Source organism: Canis aureus, chromosome 6 (genome assembly GCF_053574225.1).
Source record: "Canis aureus isolate CA01 chromosome 6, VMU_Caureus_v.1.0, whole genome shotgun sequence".
NCBI classification, from domain to species: domain Eukaryota; kingdom Metazoa; phylum Chordata; class Mammalia; order Carnivora; family Canidae; genus Canis; species Canis aureus.
In genome coordinates, this window is record NC_135616.1 from 68916803 (window position 1) to 68940022 (window position 23220).

Here is a 23220-nt window from a genome sequence, read left to right on the forward strand (position 1 = left end):
ACTACTTTTTAAAAATTTAACAATATGTTGTGGACATCTTCCATGGTGGTACATTTGATTTAACTACTTTTTTTTTTTCTCTAAGTGATTGCAAAGCAGTGACTAGCTGTCAACAACTAGCATTTATTGGGTGTGTCTATATACCAACTACAGGGTATCATTTTATCTTTTTTCTCACAAAAACCATACGAGGGAGGTATTTTTATCCATTCTGTTTTTTTCCGTGTGAGAAAATTGAGGGATTTCAAAAATGATTATAATTCATTTAACTAGTCCCTATTAAGACACACTGAATTGTGTATATATGTATGTGTGTGTATATATGTATTTCTACAATGAGCACTTGTAGGGTAAAGTCCTAGATTCATTAATTCTATACCTAGTTTTGAGAGCTTGCTGAGTGCCAGGAAATGTTCTAGGCACTAAGAATACTGTGTTGAAGACAGATATAGATCCTGTCTCAATGGTATTACATGCTATTGGATAGATAATCAATGGGTAAGTATCTATCATGATATGTATCAGGTAGTGATATATTTACTAAGAATAATAAAATGGGTGAGGCAACGGAGATTGATAGGGTTGCTATTTCAGAAGGGTTGTCGGGGAAGGCTTCTCTGATGAGAGATCTGATCATTGAGCTGAGCATCTGAGCTCCCATAGTACAAGGGCGGGAACATTCTAGAACAGCAAATGCGAAGGCCCTGAGATAATATGATTCTGGCATGTTCAAGGAGAGATAGGACTATCAAGGATGACCTCAGGTTTAGGGACTGGCCTAAAATGCTAAGTGGTAGGACCATTTACTGAGAAGGAGTGGGAGGGAAAAGGGACAAGACAGGCAAGCTTGAGGAGGTGAGGGAAGGGAAGAAGAGTCGTAGTGCGGACTGAGACTGTCTGTGTCTATTACACATCCAGGGTACATGTTCCCCAGAAAGGAGCTGGGGCACAGACGAGGGATCAGGGCTGGAGACCCAGTTTGGGCATCATGGATATATAGAACATATTTAAACTTATGGGACTGGGTAAGTGCACCCGCAGAGTGAGGGAAGCAGAGAAGAAGGCAATGTCTGAATCGAGAAAATGCAAACATATTTCTAAATGTTGTCAAATTGCTCTTTAAAAAGTTTTACAAATTTATACTTAACACTACCTTCAGGAGAGGGTTGGAGTCTCATTCCCAGGGGTAAAAAAATAAGCTATTTTAATGTACATTTATTTAATTGTAATTGAAACTGACCCAAATTCCAATGTTTTATTGGCGCTGGCTCTGTTTTTTGTTTTGTTTTAAAATCCAAGCTGCCTGTTCTTGTCCTTTGCCCATCTTTTTGATATTTAAGATTTATGGACATATAAACTTTATTGATTGAGAAGGGTTCTTAGGATATTTGTTTTTAAGAATATCTGTCCTTTGGCATATGTTTTGTGGTTACTTTTCTTTTGATTTTTAAAGTGCTTTTTGGAGTTCAGCAGATTAAACTTTTTATGTAATCCATGATTTGATAATATATTTTCCTTCATAGCTTCTGAGCTTTCTTTAATTCGTAGGTCTTTTATTATCTGAGATGACAATCAGACTGTCTCAGGTGCTTTGTTTTGTATTAAATCTTCTAAAGTTTTCAGGATACCTTTGGTTTCTCCTAATTTCATGGCAAGAAATGAAATCGCAGAGCTGACTTCTCTCCTAGCTCGTTTTGCATCTGGTGCACTGCTGGGGAAACAGGAAGACGTAAATAGCTGAGGCAAGCTTTTGGTGGAGCCCAGAGCCAAGCACACAATAGATGCTTAACACACCTTTGTTGAAGGAATACACTGCTGGCTTTTGTCTTAGCCAGGCAGGGTAGAGCTCTGTGTCTGTTGCCAAGAACTTTCCAGACGTTATCACTTGCACAGCCCCAAGATTTCCTGCAGCAGACAGAGCCTGGGGATGAGGCCAGGGTTGGCTTGGTCAGCGGTGGCCAGAGCTGGACGACAGGTTTATAGAGGAAGCGTCTTGCAGATGCTGCTGGGGCAGTGTCTCCCTACCCCAGTAGGACTAGGTGACCGGAGAAGTTCAATTAGGGTTTCCACGGCCAAGCTAGCTCCCTTCGAGGCAGGCTTCGTGAATTTAAACAAACCATACTGTATGCAAAATACATTTTGTGGTGCAAAGTGGGAGCTAGCTGGGCTTCCCGCTGTGGTTTCCAGTCATTTTCTTGTCGCTTTCTGCCATCTACTGGCGTTAGCGCAAATTACCCTGGATTTACCTCCGATTTAGACCTGCCAGGTAGGTTTTATTCCTGTACCTTCTTGGTCTGAAATATAATTTCCCAGATAGGTCGTGCTGAACTGCGCGGGGATCCAACATTTATTTCTCTCAAAAAAAGATCACAGTTCCGAAAGGATGGAATTAGCTGCGAAGTCACTTTTTATCATTTGTGTTCCTTTGTCTGAGAGGCAGTCTTTGATTCTGACCACTTGAGTTTAAATCCTGGCTCTAAAAAAAAAAATTAACCCTGGCTCTATGATTTGTTGGGTGTGTGACGTTAGGCAGGAAACTCAACATTTTGCTGCCCCAGTTTCCTCATTTGTAACAGGTGGACAATACTAGACCTTGCCACGTGAGGTTTTGGCTCAGGTGATGTAAGTTGTCACAGGTAAACTCTATAGTAGCTAGCATCTCAACACTTGAAAAACTTTGTCAATTATTTGTTTGAAATCTGCCTCTGAGTTAAGCATTACTTTGAAACATAGAGCATTCCATAAATTAGTGATTATTTATAACCTCTACCCAGTGTTTTTGGAATAATTTTGTTTCCATACGGCTTTTTAGAGAGAAAGAGAGAATGAGTGGGAGGGGCAAAGGGAGCTAATCTTGAGGAGACACCCTGCTGAGCATGGAGCCTGACAGGGGGCTTGATTTCGTGAGATCACCACCTGAGCCAAAACCAAGAGTTGTGTGCTCAACCAACTGAGCCATTCAGGTGCCCCTCTGGAACCTTTCTTAATATCTCCTTCTAGAATAAGCCATCTTCCCTCTGGGCTCCCACAGCACAGTATCTGAGCCTCTCTTGAACTAATAACTTTTATCTTGGAGTGAATATATATATATATATATATATATATATATATATATATATATATATACCTGTGTTGCTTTGTACATTGCCTGGGTCCCTGAGGGAAACAGCCAGTTTCCCTGTGTCTGCTACAGTCTTGCTACAGTCTTTCTCACAAAGATGTTATTTAACTATTTAATGTCTGTGGAAAGAATGAATAATCTCATCTGATTCCCCACAGGAATCCTGAGTCAGGTAGAGAGTGAATTGTGCCCATTCTGTAGATGAGGAACTGAGAGACTTGCCCCTAGTGAAATGGAATGGTAGGCCTGGGACTAGATAGAAGTGAGGACTGGAATGCCAAAAATGTGCATGAGAAGAGTAAAGGGAACAACAGAGAGGAGCAAGACACACCCTCAGCCCGTTTGGATGGGGCTGTATGCTGAAGGCTAACTTTGGTTAGCCTCGTGGGATGAGGAAGAAAGGTCGGCCTCTGAAGTAGGTCTTCTGGCTTCCATGCTCCGTCCAAGTCAGCGAAGTGTATTCTCATAGCTGATGCCAAGTTCCTCATTTCTGCTGTCCCGTCATGGATGGTCAGTCTCATGTGTGTTCGCATGACTAGTAATTTGGGTCTAGATGTCAAAATAGTTATTCCCCAGATTTATTTGCAATTGTCAAGAGGCCAAAGAGTCCGACCAGGACAGCCCTGTTACTTTTTATTAGATACAGATTCTAGCTCTACTGAGAGCCAGGGGTCCACGTGAGGGTCCCTGTTCTGGTATTCTCCATGTATCCTGCAGAACAAATGAGTTTTTCTAATGACTTTTTGTTTTCCATTAAAATTTTTAAAAATTTAATCTTTTAATTTTGTATTTCTACTATAGTTAACATACAGACTTACATTGGTTTCAGATGTATAACATAGTGATTCAATACTTCCATACAACACCCAGTGCTCATCACAACAAGTGCCCTCCTTCATCCCCTTCATCTATTTCACATATGATCCCACCTACTTCTCCTCTAGTCACCATCTCTAGAGTTAAGAGTCTGATTTTCGGTTTGTCTACTTTTTTCTTTGTTTTGTCTCTTAAATTCCACATATAGGTGAGATCATATTGTATTTGTCTTTCTCCGACTGACTTATTTCACTTAGCTCTAGTGAGTTTGTAATATGCATTCAACAAATGCTTATTGAGTACCTACTACGGGCCACACATGGTGCTGGGAGCACAAGGAAGCCATGGTCCTTGACTTCTTGCTTACAACTAAATGGAAAGCCAATTGGACATACAAGCAAGTAATATCAATTGTTTGTAGGGGCTGATTTAAATGGGGTTTGTTATTTAAATGCATTTCATGGAAGTCCCTGGAGAACTTACCTTAAATCCTTCTTCAGGTATATCTCTTTTGGGGATTTCAGACATGAATGGACTGACTGGCCTAGGAATATATCCCTCTTTTGGGTCTTTCTTGTTTTTAGCTTCATTATTATCTTCTTTCATAAAAAGTTACCAAGTACCAAGGAAAGGTAAATCTTTCCCACACCCCTGGTTACTAGATGGTCATCACCTCAAGGAGAAGGCCCCGAGGTGAGAATAAAAATGTTATATCTTTATAGTCTAAGTTCAAAGAGCACCCTTCTTTTGTGCCAGACACCCTACCTTCAGCTTGTAGGGAGATGGGACTGGATAGGTAGATGATTAGTGGATTCTAGAGAGGTGTCCTAACCTTAGAAGTGGAAGAGCCCCATGGCAGTGTTAGGACTTAGAGAGACTCTATTGGAAGTTGAGGCTACTGGAGAAATTGGCCTGTTTCCCCTCAGGACAACATAGACGTGGAGGCTACACAGGACACTGTCAGCCCAGTCAGCAGACACTGTGATGTAGTGCCAGCCCTGGGATGTGGAGTAGATGGGACAGAGAAAATGGAGGGTTTCCTTCTGTGTCTGGCCCTCTCACATAAACAGACTCTGACCTTGAATCCACCCAGTCCTCCCTGGGTGGATTCAAGGTCAGAGTCTGTTTATGTGAGATTTTCTGTTGTCTACCCAAGCAAATGAGATCACACAGAGAACCAGACCAGACCAAGAGTGTGACATCTCTCCTCTTCCCTTTATCAGTGAAAGTTCCATGATTTTCATAAGATTAGCAAGGGGACAGAGCTATGAATGAAGAGTAACCAAGATAAGAATACCCAAATTTCCTGGATCATGATGCATTTCAAGATCTGAATAATGTAAGTAGTCTAGTCTTAGCATAGCAATGTGGACAAATAAAAGTGATTCTTATGGTGACCCTATGGTTCATGCTCACTACAGATGTTGTATTTTATGCCATCTTAAGGATACAAAGATGAAAAAGTTGGCCATGGGTCAGAGTTAAAACTGCACTGGCTTTGGAGGTAGATGGAAGGTATTTGCATCTCCTACTACTCCCTTTGTTGCCTTTCTTCATGTATCTGCATTTGTTTTCTCATCTGAAAAATGAGTTAATATATTCCTTTCAGAATTATCTTAAGGATAATGTAAGTAAAACCTGGAGCACAGTGCAGTATTATTACTATGAAAAATATATTACCTTGTCCTTGTGAACTTGTAGTCTGGTTTGGAGTACTAAGACTATCGTAATGATAATCACAGTGGTCTGTAACAAATGATGCCTCTGTAAGTCGGAAGAGAGTTCGAAGTAGGGAGAGAAGCATCCCACCAAATTCCATTACATCTGTTCAGTTTTGTTCAACATAAATTTATTAAGTGTCTATGATGCATCAGCCTATGTTATTATAGAAATTCAATTTCCAGGTTCTGGAATCAAAAAGACCTGGGTTGGAATCAGATCCTTGCAACTTAGCAGAGGTGTGATTTGGGGCAGTTACTTAGCAAACACTCTCAGTTTCTTACTGAGTTTCTTTGTTTATAGAAGAAAGTTTTTAATAGTACCTGCCCCATAGGTTGGTGTGAGGAATAAATAAACACACATGGAGGATAGAGAAAAGTCCCTCACACATTTTAAGTACTGAATAAATTGTAGTTGCTGTTAACATCGTCATTGTAATCATCATCATCATCATCATCATCACCAACACCAGTCCCTGTGCTTAGGGTTAGGGATTTAAAAAAATGATTAATATATATTTCCATAGTTCAGTAGGATCCTGGGGCCATCTCTGATCTTTAAAGTCTTTTGTAGGCAATCCATGCAGAATAGAACTCGGTTTTCTAGAAACGGGAAGCATTTTTGCTTGGGACATTTGCAATACTCCTCACTAGAGGAGGGCATTTATTTCACCTACCACACTCATTTTGGGAATGTGCTTCCTTAGAGCTCTCCATGAAATGGAGATAAAGGTCTATTGGTTTTTACAGGGCCAAAGCTTCTCTTACTTGGTCTATATAATTATACAAATGGACAGATTTAGTGATTGAGAGTCCCATCTTTTGCCTATATCTTTTAGCAGGTATTTATGCACAGCAGTGGTATGTTCCAGGGTATTCTAAAGTCCCCTAAAATCAAATACGACCGAGTTGCTGTTGTAGTGCATAGTAACACCTAAGTAGGGAAGTAGCATTTTTAGCATGAAAGTGGCCTGAAAGTCATGAAGTGTGCTTCAGTAAAAAAGAATTCCTGCTACCTGAACTCAGAACAAGGGCTTTCATTCCTGGCTTATGAGGAAGGAAAAAAGACCAAACCAAAACAAAACAAGATGCAAATGTTCTATTAAGCTCCCTTACTGTGCGAATTTTGAATGGTGAAATGTAACTCTGCTCAGAGACAAGGGCTAGATCAGTTGGCTTTAAAGTTTCTTTGGCATTATGGTGCTTAGCTCATCTGGTGGAAGGATGAAAAGAACCCAGAACTGTTAAATGGAACTCCCATTATTACCGGCCACCCGGAGTTCTCTCAAGAATTTGTTCAAAGCTGTCCCCTAACTATCTATAACATGTCAGCCTCCACTAAGGAGAAGGACATCTGTGTATTTTTAGATAGAAAAGTGCTGTCTCCTTGTCATTTTGTAGAAAATGCTTTTCTCTCTGCTTCCCTTCATCGGGCCTGCTGGTATCTCAGCAGAGAAAGGAGCTACCTGGTAAATAAAGATAAGCTGCACTTATTAGCAGAGATTTGCAAGGGAAGAGGCTGTTTAAAAATGGATAAGGAGGCAATTGTGTTCTCCTGGCTCTAAAGCGGGGCCTCGCTTTCCTCTGTCAGGGCCTGGCAGCCCGCGAGGAGCTGAACAAGTAGGCCTGCCACCCCGGCGCGACCCGGAGTTCACATGGACGAGGCTACACTCCGTGGCAGGAACCCTCAGGCCTTTGAAGTTGCTGAGTCGTCCTGACAGCAGATCCCTTCGTGGAGGACTGATGCTCTGCCAGGAGAGTAGAACGCCGTCGTTTTTAGACTGCCCTTTGGGATAAAAGAGACAGTCGTGCAGTGCAGCCCCAGTGCCAGGCCTCCGCCTGACAGAGCCGTCATTGTTCGCGTCACCCCTCGGTGAGCTCCACACAGTCAGCGGGGTCTGGGCCTCGTCAGGGCTGGGGGACAGGTTTCTCGCAGGGATCAGGTAAACAGCCGTGGCTGGCGGTGAAGGAGGGTGGCGGAGGGCAGGTCTCGGTGATGGCTGACATCTGGTTCCAGACCGAGTACAGTCAGCGCTCCAGATGTTTCCACAGGCGCCGAAGTTTTGCCCACAGGAAGCCCAAAGCATCTCTTGACGAAGCGCTGCGGTTTCCACCTGATCCTTCTGGAGAAGGTGGTGTGTTCTTCTGTGATGTTTGCTTTTAGGTGGGAAGAATTGAGATAAGCTTAAAAGAAAAAAACAAAACAAAAATAAAAAAAACAACAACGGGCGCTGGCATCCAAGGGTCTCTGTCTAGTGTTTATCTCGGGCTTTCTCTACCATCCTCATCATGAGCCTGTGAAGGAAACGTGAGAGCCCTTGGGCTGACCGGCCTAAGTCTGTCTTTGTCCTCACATGAGCTCAGCTTATCCCAATTGTGCTGACTCTGTGGGATTCCCAGAAAATAAAAGCCAGGGACAAAGCACCAGGAAAATGACCTGGTCCACTTGAGCCTGGCCTCCTTCCCATAGCCCCGCCATCTGTGAGTAGACCCCAGGGTGAGGGAAGGCAAGCCTGGAAGGAAGTTTTGCTGAGAAACGTGGATACCTTTTGCAGCCTGATATTTTCTTCTCAGGCTCATTTATGAGGCATAATGAACGTGTGTGTGTGTGTGTGTGTGTGTGTGTGTGTGTGTGTGTGTGTGTTTACAAGTGTTACTTCAGACAGTGTTATAAAGCAGAACACAAAAGCTGTTTCCTAGTAGTTGGGGATTAGTTGTCAACTCTCCACCCCCCACAAGTGTTTTGCTTAAGGCATTTCAAATATCATCTGGTTATTTGGTGATTTCTGAGAAATAAAGAATGGCTGTGAATGGAATGTTATTGAAACATCCATTTTTCAGCTGTGATTTTAATTGCTTGGAAGTGTGGAGACTCAGTTTTTAAATTTCCAGACTCTATCTCTTCCTGGCACTTTCTCTTAGGCTTCCTTTGAATAGATAGACTCCACATACTTCTAGAATAAATCTGCAACTTGAGAATACACTCAGTCAGAGGTGGATTTACCGTGAATGAATTAAGCTTAAGCTTTGGGGCCTCTCGTTTTAAAGGCTGCTTTCAAGGTCCTGAGAAGGAGCCTAGCAGTGTGTTCACATGGTCACATATTTTTGTGAAATTTGCAAAAATGAGATCTTTTACAAATACAGTTTTTCTTAAAGAAAGCTACCCTAGAGTTGTAAGTTTCGGTTCTTGAGCACCCTCTGACAGCAGGGTGAGTAATTTCTTATAAGTTGCCCATCTTTATCTTAATAGAGGATTATAAATGAGGTTAACATAGAATAATTTAGAGAGGGTGTTTTTTGGCAATCACCATTGTCCTCTCAATATGCCAAACACCGTTTATTATACTTTGATTTGTCTTAAGGAAAGCAGCTGCAGAAGACAGAAGATTTTCTGGAGGGTTTCACAATGCTAACTAATGAGGAAGACGATAATACTTCATAATTCATGACAGGAAGGGGCTGCCTCCTTGTTATTTGGTGTCACGTTAGCTATTGACAAAAGGACTGCCTGGCACATCCTCTGACATTTTCTTCAGGACTGGGAGAAATGAGAGGAATGTTTGAAATGACTTAGGGGCCTTCGTATTCCTTTTGCTCCTTTCATCTCCCATTTTTTTGGGTGGCAGGGGTTGGGCCTACATGCTTCCTATGGTTTTCTTTGGTGAGAGGTTCCAGAGAAACAGGGAGAAGAGGATTCTTAGGGCAGTCTGTGAGCTCAGGAGAGGGTCCAGGGATATCCTTGGGGCTCTATGTTGCTTGAACTCCGACTCTGGGCCTCCTAACCACATCACGACATGGAAGCTTCCGAAGCAGTGAGAAACACCAGACTTATGAACTTCATGTACACCAGGATTTAGTAAACAGGATGGCCATCCTAAGTGTGTTAATTTACCCTCTCTCTTTTCTCCTTGCTACTCCCTGGGTGTTTTAAATTAATTCAATAAACCCCATATGATTGGAACATCTTAACTTACTTTGTGAACCTTTTTGTTCTCTGACCTCTGAGGTTGTTTGCCTGGTAGTATGTTAGCAGGCTATCATTGCATCAAAGTCATTTCCCACATAACAGCATTAATCGGGGTTATTTAACTCTGGTAATAATAACACCCACATTTAAGAGGCTTAACAAACATTTTTCTCTAAACACCATTGAACATGGATGCTCCTTGTCAGGCAGCTTTCCTGGGTAGCTCTCCTCAAAGCTTTGACTCAGGGACAGGGGAACCTTCCATCCTGTGGCCACACCTCTTTGAAGTCCTTGGAAATTCTCTCTGTTAAACGGGCAGATGAAGAGAGTGGAAGATTGTGTAAGGATTTTATGAACCACAACTAGAAATGGCACACAGTATTCCCATCACATTTTATTGGTCAAAACTAAGTCACATGGCCAAGCCCAAGTGCAAGAGAGGCTGGGAAATGTAGTCCAGCCATATGACCAGGAGAAAAGGGAAATGGGATCTCAGGGATCAATTAATTAGTCTCTGCTGGAGCATGACTATGAACTAATACTAACTCTGAATCTTCATCCCTCAATATTAATTTTGTGACATTGTTCTGCCTTTTTACCTTGAGCTGGTTGAAAGTGGTGGCTTCTTAAGCCAAATAAAACCGACACAAATAAACAACGCTCATTTTAAAGAAATTAGAAAACACCAATTCAGGTGACTACTTGATATACATCTTAATCAATGGTGAACTCTATTGGTACAATTCTGCTGAATGGTAGGGAGTGTGTGGCTTGATCTCTTAAGATTATATTGAATAATTTGAAGCAGAGAACTAAATACAATAATAGAATTTTAGAACTAGAGAAAGCTTAGAAATTATTTAATCCAAAACTTTAATAGATGCTGGCACTGAACCCAAAGCAGAGGGAAGATAGGCTCTGATGCTGATACTCTTTCCATTTCATGGGGAAGCATAAAAACTTGACTTACCAATGTCACACAGTTAATTGAGAGAAATGAGCCTGGGACCCAGTGCTTCAAATTATGAGTCAATGCGCTCTTCACATATATTTAACACCCCCTACCGCATGTATACATATATGCATTCGTGCTCCTCTTCAGAGTCATTCATGTGAGTTTAATTTACAGTCCACTGAAATGGAAGGAAGACATGATTAATGTGCATTATTCTCAAAATGTGGGGCTAGCAGGTCTGTGGTGTTACATCTGTAATAACATCATTTGCACAGCTTGTGTGCTGTTTTGCAAATAGCCCCAAAGTATTTTGTGTGTTGGTCACCAAGTTCGAAGAGAAATGAGATATTCTTTTCACTGGTCTGGAAAAGAGCAAGTTGCAGTGGCTGACTTCAGAATGCCCCATTGTTCCAAGCCTAACAGGTGCAGGTTCCGACACTAAGGGTCGGATCCCATTACCACTTGAGTTGCATGGATCACTGACCTTGAAAGGGGTCTGCACACACATCAGTGTGGGACCCGTCCTTTAGGAACCACGGCCACTAATCTGAATGGCTATTTAGAGCTGTGAATGGCATTTAACAGGCGTCCCTCCATTCTTCCAGGCTCATTGAAGAATCCCAGTCCTTCTCCTGCTCATTAGAACTGACACTTCCCAGGCCAGAGGGATGACCAGGATGAATCAGAGAGGTGAGATCTTCATCCTGAAGGACAGGGTACAGTTCAGGGCCAGCTGGGGATGAAAGAAGTCACTCTTGGCAGTTGGGGCTTGGAGCTTATGATTGCGTCTCCATTATAACAAACATGCAATTATGTGGAATATCTCAAAGATACCTTCCTTTGAAAGTTGGATGATTCAATCAAGTCATTTTCATAGTATTCTCTTAAAAAGAGTAAATCCTTCAGCTCGTATGCCTATAAACCCGCCCACTCTTGACTTCTGAAACAGACATTTTTTCCTATGAAGCTTGTTTGATGTTCTGTTTGCATTTTATTTACATCATTTAGTGTGTAGCTTGCTTTTGTATGCATGGTGGTCATATTTATGATGGGTTAATTTCTTGAAATTAAAATATAAGAAAGGGCATTACAAATATTTTAGTAATCCAACTGAATTTTGAGGGCATGTGGCCACTGTATGGCTATTTCTTGGAGCAAATTTGTTTGTTATTGGGTGCAAACTAGGCATTTGCCACTCTGAAATCTCACAGTTAGATTTAGTTGCTCAATTGATTTCCTACTGATTTATTGAAGGTAGTAGCATTACATAGAGGCATATAGATAACTTCCATCTGGCCTAAAAAGGCAAGATGGAAATGATTTTCTTGGGGTTGATTATCCAGCTAGTCCATTCATTCTGATTAAAGTAGATGCGGCTTACAATTGCGGATGTGCTTATAAGGGAAGATGCCAATGAGGAGAATGATCTTAGATACTTTCAGCGATATTATGAGCAATCTTTTTAAAAAGCGACGCTCTGGAAAATTTTCCATTGTTTTGAAATGACACAGTGGCTTGCATATGTATTCGTCATATTAAGTAATGATTTCATTCATTCATTTAGCAAACTATGAACACTTTTTATGTGCAAGATATTAGAATATAAGGCCAAGCGTGACATGACCCTGGCCATGGCTTACAGTTTGGTGAAGGAGACAAACTTCTAGCTACCACATGCACAGGTTTTGGTGGCCATCTATACCATCCTAAGGAGATGTCTACCTATGTATATGCTTACATGAACTGAATTTACGGGCCTCTAGGGCAGTGGGAGAGTCCTGTGAGGGCAATGTGGAGGAGGGATCATGAGTTTTTCCAAGGAATGTCAGAGAAGGCACTAGGGAGGAAACTCCGAGCGCTTTGCCAGACAGAAGAGGCACAATGAACAGAGGAACTGAAGAGTGAGCAAGAGAGGAACGGAGGCGAGAGTGATCTTTTTAGAGCAACTGGAGCATGACACAGACATGGAACAGACGTGGTCTGTGACACAAATACATACACGAAGCAAAGTAATTAGGAGGGTGGAAATTTCAGCCACATGCTCAGGGGCAAGAGGTATGTGACTTTACTGATCCTTCTATTCATCCACTTATTTGTAGAAACTCTCATTTTGCCATGTGAAGGAAACTTAATCCTCCTCAATTTGCGCTGAATCTCCTCACTTTCCCTAAATGCCAGGGGCCTTATGAAGATATAGATGGTGGTGCCGCGGGGTGGGGCATCAGGACCCTAGTTATCAGTTCTCCAAGCTGGATTCCAGGGAGGTGACCATTATCCTATCTGACCCTCTGTCATTAGCTCTCCAGGGCTGTCACCAAGCTGTGTTCAGAAGACTATGGTGCTGCCCCCCAGGGGGCAGGAATCAACCTCCAGATCATCTGCTTTATCAAGCTGTCTAGGGTCTGCTTTGGTTAGTCACCCCACATCCACTTCTCTGAACATTAGCTGCCCATCTGGGCTCTCTGTTAGGAAATGAGGGATGGGATCTTACACTCTTGGGTCACACCACCTTATTGAGGAGGCATCTGTTTGCCCTTTTCCAGGAAGATCAGAGTACAGGCCTCCTTTCTCAGGGACTCCAAGCTTCCTTGGTCTCATTACCTCCTTTTCCTACGATTTTCTGCACCAGGGCTAGCTTTTGTAAACTTGAAGGTGTGGGATGTGGAGTTGGTAGTGGTGGTGGAGAATCTTTGCTCTTAGTCATATTTTTTCTCTTTCTTTCTTTCTTTCTTTCTTTCTTTCTTTCTTTCTTTCTTTCTTTTTTTTCCTTAGGTTCTGTGGATTTTTTTTTTTCTTTTGAAGGCTAGGCATTTGAAACTCAAAAGCCAATAATAGTTTCCTTTCTTCCCTGTTTCTACCTTGTAATCCCTTTCCTGAAGTAAGGGATCTAGAAATGTCGATTTCAGTGTTCTCAGCCACAGCAGCACATTACCATCACAGTGAGGACTTAATGACTAATACAAAGCAGTAGGTCCACTTCCTGAGGTTCTGATTTAATTGATCTGGGTTCGGGCAGGAATACTGGTGTTGTTTAACAAGCTCCTCCCCAGTAGGTTCTAACTATAGTCAGGATCAAGAATTACTAGACTAGCAGGGTGGTTAAGAAAGGTCCAAAGTATTAAAGAGAATGCAGGAAAAACATCAGCTTATATTGCAAAGTATTACTCAGGTCTAAGACACCAGCACTGCATTTGGAAGAATCTTGAATTCCCTGTAATGGAACTTTGACTTTATCATGTTGGGAATACAAGACATTGAAAGAAAAAAATAACTAGTATTTACTATACACCTTGTGCTAAGTGCTATGTTTTAAATAGTCATCTAATTTCAGCCTGAGATAAATTCTGCAAGGTAAGTCTTCTTACCCTTTATTTTGCAGATGGGGAAATGGACCTCAGTGAGGTTATATAAATTTCTCAGGGTTATTGGGTAAGCAAATATCAGATCGCTGATTAGAATCCAGATCCCTGATTCAAAACCCAGGCTATTTCATGAAATACTGTTGCCTCCCAATGTGATGTGATAAGAGAGTTTATTAATTGGATAAATCAGTTAAGAGTTCTGTCAACAAAATGGTAGAAGAGGGAGTGGTGTCTGGGTGTCTCCGTGGGTTGAGTGTCTGGCTCTTGATTTTAACTCATGAACCCGGGATTGTGAGATTGAACACTGCGTCAGGCTCTGCACTGGGCATGGAGTCTGCCTGGCATTCTCTCTTTCCCTCTCTCCCTGCTCCATACCCCCACTCTTGTACATGCTCTCTCTCTCTAAAAATAAATAAATAAATAAATAAATAAATAAATAAATAAATAAATATTAAAAAATGATAGAAGAGCCAAAGGTTAGCCCCAAAGGAATGGGTTAGCTTGTCGCTGTCATTGCCTTCTCTCTCAGTTGTTATCATCACACATTCAATGGTTATTGCTGCTTAGTTGTTGTTGTTGTTGTTTTTTTTAAGATTTTATTTATTCTTGAGAGACAGAGAGAGAGAGAGAGAGAGAGAGACAGAGACACAAGCAGAGGGAGAAGCAGGCTCCATGTAGGGAGCCCGATGTGGGACTCGATCCCAGGATGCCAGGACCACACCCTGGGTCAAAGGCAGATGCTAACCGCTGAGCCACCCAGGGATCTCTTAAGTCTTTTTTTTTAATGACTGATTTTTTTTTTTTTTTGACACATGTGAGATTAGTTTCAGGTGTGCAGCATAGTGATTGGACAAGTTTAAACATTATACTGTGCTCAAAACCTATGTAGCTACTAAGTGAAAGCCTGTACCTTCCCCTCCCCCTACCTACTTTGCACATTGCCCCTGCACTTTCCCCTCCTGGCTTTGTTCTCTGTGTTTATAAGTCTGAGTCTGCTTTTTGTTTGTTTATTCTTTTTTTTTTTTTTTTTTAAGATTCCACATATGAGTGAAATCATATGGTATTTGTATTTCTCTTTCTGAGTTATTTCACTTAGCGTAATACCAGCTAGGTCCATCCATGTTGTCACAAATGGCACGATCTCATCTTTTTTATGGCTATCTCATACTCCATTAATTTTCCTATTCATTCATCTATTGATGGGCTCTTAAATTGCTTCTATATCTTGGCTATTAAAAATAATATTAGGGTCATATATCCTTTCGAATCAGTGTCTTTGTTTTCTTTTGGTAAATATCCAATAGTGGAATTTTTGGATTACGTGGTATTTCAGTTCTGAGTTTTTGAAAAAACACCATACTGTTTCCCACAGTGGCTGTAACAATTTACGTTCCCACCAACAGTGCCTGAGGGTTCCTTTTCTCCACATCCTCGCCAACATTCGTTGTTTCTTGTCTTTTTGATTTTAGGTATTCTGACAGGTGTAATGCAATATCTCATTGTGGTTTTGGTTTGCATTCCCCTGATGATTAGTAATGTCAAGCATCTTTTCCTGTGTCTGTTGGTCATTTGTATTACTGTTTAGGTCTTAAGCTTGCTTTTAGCATGAATAATTTAGTGACTCAGAAGTTAACATGACTTACAGTATTTATTTGTATTTGTTCTACGAAAATAGAATTCTTTACTAAATAATCAGGGTTTTTTTTTTATCAACCTATCCCAATTTATCTATTTATTTTTAGTAAATATAGCTTTTGTAATTAATGTCAGCATTTTTTTTTCTGTAAACTACAGTGTCACAGAGCAAAGAAAGAAAGCAAAACTCCTAAGTGCAAATAAAATATCCTTGCTACTACCTTGAATGGGGCTTACATAACCTTTGCTTTCCTTGTATGCTTCAGAGGAAGATTGTCATACTTTCATCTTTAGATTGCTTCAATCTCTTTTCATGACAGTTATCAGCATTATTGGTATAAAAGTTGCTAATTATGTTCCTTACCTGTGACCATTAATTTTCTTTTTCTGCTTTTCATTATTTCTGCTGTTCATTGTGTATGGGGGACAATGCACATACAATGCTCATGTGTATTGTCCCATTTTTCCTTCTTTAGTTAAAGGTGGGCAAAATCCCTTCTTTAAAACTTGCTGCTAGATAATTTACTTGCTAAGAGATTGCCCTGCATTTTATTGAGTGATTTCTTATTAGAGACATCAGAAAATCAGAATATATTCTGACATGGTTTTGCTTCCACTGGTTATTGTCTATTTACTTTTCCCAGTAATCCAGGCCTAGCAGAGCACCTGGCACAGCTCAACACATGTTGACTCCAATATGGTCTTCATGTGCTAAAACAGTATGGGATAAGCCAGGTACATTTAATCATGCATTGCTGAAATTCAAATGTCCTTGTTATACATCAGGTGTCCAGAAGTATAAGATTCTGATTTGAGAGGAATTCATGATAAATTTCCCCTTTCTTCTGATACTGAAGTCATTCATGCCCGGCCTTCCCATCTCGACATGATAGTGAGGTTCCCTTTGATGTCCTACAATCTCCATATTTGTTTCATTTCCTCTTCCAGAGCCACACACTTATTTATCTTCTCTGTGTATGTTTTGGGGATGTATCTACTTAGTGAAAGAACCTTTTCAATAACCTCTTTTGCTTTCATTATGTTTCCATCAGCCTTCCTCTTTTATTACACAAGTTGACCTGCGCCCCATCAAAGCAGGAAGAGGTTTTCAGCATAAAGGATCCAGGTAACACAGAAGAGAGATGCATAGTGGTGGAAGCCAAATACCGAGGGTGGCAGCAGCTAGAAAAGTGAGAAGTCAGAGCTAGGTGGAGGAGTAATGAGGGTGAAAGGAGGACATCTCAGGAGGGATGTGTGTATTTGAAAAGGAGGGCAGAGGAAAAAGATAACCTAAGAACTAAAACATAAATACGGTGGTTCATTTTAAGGAATTACGATTGAGAATAATATGAGCCCTGGCTTTTCAAGTCTTAGATGAGTTCACCTGGCTTGTTTATTTTTGACTTTTATTAAAATCTATTATTATGACTATTTTTTGCATTTATCCTTTAGAAGACCTCTCCATTGTTGTGATATTGTTATATTTTGTTGTGTTATGTTCTTTCTTTCCTATTTTTTTTTCTCCTACTAGCACTGTTGGGCATTGTTTATCCTCAGTAATGCATTTGGAGTAATCTTTGTTTTTTCAAACAAAGTCTCTGGTATGTGCATATATCTGAACTTTAATTTATGCCATGCTGTAGAACACTGATGGTAGTCAGTTGAATTAATAAAAAAAAAAAATCAGTCCTCAGGAAAGAATGATGATGGTGAGGGGAATAGTTTAAAAAATTGGATGACCTGACAGGTTGTTTTGAATGTTTCATGGTTAGAGAGGGAGAGGCAAAGAATAACTTGCCAATATTCTTTTATTAGGTAAGATTATTTGAAAAGAGTGAGATTTCAGAAACTCCTCAAGTAAAGGGAACATTCCAACCAGCAGAAGGAGAGGAGCCTAGGAGGCTGGAACAGAGGACCTGAATAGAGAAGCTGTGCAATATGAACCTAATGCTTATTTCGTGGAGGCTGCTGCCCTGACTTTGTCCACACCTGACAATTTGTTGGTTTTGGTGCAAGTCTTTCGTCCTTTTTTGTCCTGACCAACAGCTTTTTACAGTTTGGTGAATGAAGTCTGGATCAGGCATAGTCAGCAATTGAGATCGCATGCTGGAAAATAAGATAAAGAATAATAATAATAACAAAATTGTGTTATGGAGATCACTTCCTTTAGATTATAGATATACACAAATAATGCTGTCCTACTCTCCCAAATTTCCATCTCTGAGAAATTCTGTCTCAGCTCAATTAGCCTACCTTTTATGAAAACTTTTCTATGTCCCCAGCAGTGCCTGATGTTCTCTTTCCTTTCACTATGAGAGCATTTTCAGTCTTGTCTTCTCCCCACTGTAGGCAGACTATGCTTTAACTCCTTTTCGCTTGCATATAAGAAGTGCCTAGTATATATGTTTGAATGAAATACAGATTAAGATGCATGGCCCATATTGAAGTAATGTTTCTATTTCGACTGAATTGGCAGGCTCTGCTCTGTGTTTGTAATGATCACGTAGATAATTCTCTATGCACGCGTACATGTTTTAACTTTTATGTGAGCATGTAAGTGTTTGAAGGTGGTGGCAGGAAGAGGGGTGGCTCTGGAACTGCCTGCCTTGGCTTCCAATCATAGTGCTATCATTATCCAGCTGTGCGATTTTGGGCAAAGCCTTTACCATATCCTATTGAAGTATTCTCTTGTGTGATGGGGATGATAGTAGCACCTGTCTTATAAGACAGTTGTAAGAATATAATGATAGAATACATGTAAAGCATTTAGAACAATCCCTTTCACTAGTGAATACATGATAAATATTAGCTATTGACATAATTATTATTACAGTCTTGTGTACAAATTCTGTCATCTGTGTAGTTCTTATCTCAAATACCAGATTATAAACTTCTTGTGGGTGAAGACCGTTTCTCTATTTCTTAACTCAATCTTAAACATACAGTAAACTTTTCATAGTTGTCTATTTTTTAATTGTTGGAAATAGGGTGATACGCTGGAGCCCAGAGAGCTCATGGAGCCTCATAACATTTCCCTGAAACATTCCAGGCAGTAAAAGTGTAAAGGTAAATGATAGTTCTGAACCCAGAAGAATCCCATATTTGGCCAGAAAGGCCAGAGCCCTCTGGAAGTTTCTGAGACGGTAATAAGAAATATTTATAGCTATAGGCAAAATCTTTTTCAACAAATAGTATTAAAAAGAAAGTATATATATTCCAAGTTCTAACAAGATCCAATTACCACATAGCTGATGGGTTTAGGCAATTTAAAATTTTATTTTTTTCTTGTTGCTGCTTTTGTTGTTTTATAGTAATGAGATTTGATCTTAAGTTCTGCTTCATTGCTATGTCCTGAATTAATCTTATCTAGGATTATCTAGGTGGTATGCAGGTGGTGCAGAAGTTAGCCTGAGAATATGTAGTACAAATTTTCGGACCCTGTTTAAAGAGGAAAAGGAAGAAAGGACCGAGAACATTGTGGTATTAGAAAAATATCCTCATCTTTTTCAACATTTTGAGATGAGTGAGACTCCACATACATATTGTTAAATAAATGCCACCTTCACCATGAAACCATCAAATATTTTAAGAGGAAATTAAATCCTTCAGACTCTGATTCTTTTACACTGGACTCATCAGAATCTTCTTTTGTAAGAGCAACTTGATAGCTAAGACACCCCTGGGGCCTTTATTCTTGAACGAGGAGGTCATATTTTTGCCAATGCTCTTTGCAACCTGAACCAAGAGAAGCTCAAGTTCAGCTTCAGATTTGGAACCCACAACCCTGAGTGAGTTTTAATGCTGATAAATTTATTCTCTCCGCAAACTCTCAGAGGCCACGCTTGGGATAAGGTGGATATCTTATAAAAGCATGTATTCTGAGGAAGGAAAGAACTGGTAGGCCAGTCAAGGTATATCAGAGGGTCAGGTCATGGGCAAAAGTCAACCTGTGCTGTGGCATTCTGGGAGTGCTGAGAAGTGGAAATCCAAAGTAACGCACCCTCAATTCCACACAGGAGAAGAGTAAAATGTCAGGGGTTGTAGATTTGTACATGAGGTGAATGGGTTTTGTGGATGGAGTTCTCAATGAGTTCACAGTGAATACTGTATGTGTTCATTCATTCTTTGAACAAATAGCCATTGAGTAGACGCTGTGAACAAACATTGCGCAAGTCCTAGAAATACAGGGGTAGCAAGGCAGACGAGTCCCTTTCATCAAAAATAAGCAAAGCTGGACACTAGTTAGAGTGGGAAGGGCAGAATTTAATCAGTAAGAACTATTGCAATAGAGAAAAGAGTCCAGCGTGAACTGAACTCAGCTTTGATCTGTGCAGAGGTGATCAGGTATTTTAAAGAGAGAAGGGGAAAGGAGGAGGGAAGGTGAGGAGGGGGGCTCGATATAGTCAGGGAAGAGAAAGGTTCCAGAAAGCAGGCAGGGAAGTTGGTCCATGTGAAACTGGTGTCTATGCTATTAGGTCCCTACTCCCCCACAGTGACTATGAGGCGGGGCCCTATTTGCAGGTGTTGGCTGGAGCAAATAGCAAATTCTTTTGGCAGTCTTGACTTTTCTCAGGCAGGCACTTGAAGGGGGACTGGGGTCATCTTAGGAATGTGGGGTTCAACTGTTAGAAACTATGCTAGTGTTTGTTCAAATCTTGGTAGACCAAGACTGAGGCCCTAGTCAAGAAGAGGGCTCACAGATGTCCCTCTAGGGTTTGGTCAGGAAGAGAGTTTTGGTCACTTCCCTTGTGGAACTCCATTCTATCAGGAAATTAGAACATAACATTTTAATTAAATGTTTCATTGAATCTATTTATATTATTTTATGATAAGGGTGCTTATTCTGTTCTTCAGATGTTCCTCACGGGATTGGTAAAGAAGAAAACTCATCAATTCTCCATGACATTAATTAACTTGGGAAATTCATGCAAGAACTACTTGGAGTCAAGTGTGATGTATAAATGGTATCATCTATTTCGACATGTTCCTTTCACTGTCTTCAAAACATCTACGAGGACGTCTGGGTTGCCTACCTCTCCATTTGGCATCCCCAAATGAGGTATGGGTATTATATTCAGAAAGTCTGAACTCTCTCGAATCAATGATTCAGATATGTCATTTCAAATACATGAATACATCTTTCTTTCCCTATTTTTGATTTTGACAAGGAGTTTTGAAAATTTTCAGAACCAACTGCTGTTCCAAGTCTAGAAATAACTTCTTAGTTCAATCAGCCCCAGCACTACCTTCTCGCCACTTCTGTATTTTCAAAGTGGGAGACTCAAAATCAGAGTAGAAGTAGGACCTGAGTTCTGGTCCCAACTCTGTCATACTTTATGATACAGGACAAGTCAACCTCTTAAGGCTTCAATTTCCTGCCCTGAGCTCAGCAGAACACAGTAAGATGTGCCCAGATGGAAAAGTGCTGTGAAGATTAAAATCTGTTATGCACATGCTAGTTTTCATTAATTTTGTAAGCATCCATTGTGTTAGGAGTGCAGAATGCTGGCTTAGGCACTATGGGGGAGGCAAATTATGGACACGATACCTGATTCCTACCATTAAGATACTGAAAATCAGTTTGAGTAGATGACATAAGGAATTAAAAATGATACAGGGAATGAAACTGTGATTTTTGTTGTAGTTTTGCTTTTTCTAGGGGTAGGAGTTGAAAGAACCATGAACACATTTTTCCCTCTATGTCTTAAGCCTTATATAGGAAGGACTAGAAAACACTACTATATCTAATGAGCTATTGTCATTTATTAGAAAAAGGATACAAAGTAAGGTAGTGATCTGGCCACACGCACAAGGAGACCAGCCACCCGCTTCTCTGATGCAGCACATGATGATCGGCCATGTGGTGTCTCCCTCCATGGGTCCATTGTCTGGAAGGATGAGTGATAGGCGAATGTGACTGTCAGAAGAATCTTTCCTCCGGAGAGGCAATATGTGTCCAAAATGGATCAAAATCTCATTTCTCCCCTCCATCTTTAGTTAAAAGTTTCACCTGGGTGATTTGTCAATTTAAGCACAACTGAGGTTCAAAGTCCTGTCACCCTGCAGGCCTCGACTTCTTGTCTATTGTGGTCCCCTATCGATACTTCCCAGAGCTTGGGGCTTGCAGCCATGAAAAGGAGCAAAGAGATTGTCTGTATCTCAACAAGGTCCTTGGCGTGCCAGACCAGGAGGGCCAGGTTGCTTCCTTCTCCAACCTGCTGCCTCCCTGGAAGTGACAGCTGAGGACTGAGTCTGCTGCGAGGGCCAAGTGGCCAAGGGGACAGGGCACTCAGGATTCCTCTAGTCCCCTTTCCCGTAGTACGAAAATGACAGTGCATTCCTCCAGAAGAAGCATCTGCAGCCCAGTAAGGGCGTAAGTAACAAAAACTTCCTTGCAAAGCCAAAACTGATGGAAATCCTCAGCCTGATTTTCCTTTGGTTTGAAATGCATGCTGCTGCAAAGGCAAGTGACCTTCCTTTATTGATGGAATACCTTGAAAATTTCCTTCACAGTCTGTTGTTGCCATGCCCGACCGAGCAAATCCGGCTCTCTCCCTCTGCTCCCTAGGGGAAAGCCTCAGGACCCCACCGAAGAAAGGGAATGATCGATTAATGATGAAATTGGCCAACTTGCCAATAACGATAAATTGCTTTGTTCTTCCCATAGCGAGGATGCCAGCCCCGTGTGTAGCCGGTGCCTGGAGACAAAGGATGGGAACCCCGCTCACAATGAACACAGATGAGCTTTCAGACCCATAATGAGCACAATGATAACAATAAAAGTGGCTCACGTGTCTGGCTTGTTTTTGACCAGATTTCAAATGTTTCACGCAGTCTTATGATGAGATATTTACATTTGTTTGCAGGAGAAATGTGATGGCAGTAGTCAAGATTTGGTCGGAACCGGCTTCTCTCCCCTTTATGTGGGTGGATGAGAGTGTCGTTCATGAACGCGCACATTTTAACATGTATAAAATACTCTAAAGACAGCAAAACAACTAGAAGACCTCCCGGAAATCTGCAGTCCCCTTGAGGAAATAAAATTTGCACATGAAACCACGTGCAAATAAATATAAAACAACATGTCAAAAAGGACAAATTGATATACACCGCCACTATTTTTATTTCGTGTTTTTGAAATCATGGAATTAATTGTTTTTATTATAAGGGTAATATATTAATTATCCTCTGCCCATGTAGAAAATCCACAAAATAATGAAGATTGAAATAACTGTTAACTGCAAGCCACCTCTCAGAACAAGAAAAGCGACCGTGTAACATTTTAATGTAATTCTTTCTGGTCTTTTTAATTTTTTCTAAAGCTTACAGACTTTATTCATAAAAAAAGTGTTTTGCACATATTCTATTTACTCTCTAAAAAAAAGTGGAGGGGGGAATGCCTGGGTGGTTCAGTTGGTTAAGCATCTGAGGTCATGATCTAGGGGTCCTGGGATCGAGCCCCATGTCTGGCTACCTCTCAGTGGGGAGCCTTCTTCTCCCCCTTCCCTCTTCTGCCCTCCCCACCCTGTTTGTGTTCTCTCTCGCTCTCAAATAAATAAATAAAATCTTAAACACAACAAAACCAATGTGCCATAGCGTTAACTACATTCACATGATTGTGCAACCAATTCTGATCTTTTAAAAAA

General features: G+C 40.9%; 1 long non-coding RNA gene across 3 annotated transcripts in view; it reads left to right on the forward strand.

The window, feature by feature from the left end:
• Positions 1 to 6935: 6935 nt before the first annotated feature.
• LOC144316319 (uncharacterized) overlaps positions 6936 to 23220 on the forward strand; it is a 71046-nt gene continuing 54761 nt past the window's right edge. The window contains exons 1-4 of one of the 3 annotated variants that reach the window (XR_013382161.1): positions 6936 to 7528; positions 11183 to 11267; positions 16627 to 16700; positions 20429 to 20633. This is a non-coding gene — a long non-coding RNA (uncharacterized LOC144316319). Of the gene's footprint in view, positions 7529 to 11005; positions 11268 to 16626; positions 16701 to 20428; positions 20634 to 23220 lie in introns of those variants that run through there. The other 2 variants (XR_013382160.1, XR_013382159.1) reach the window with 2 other exon arrangements.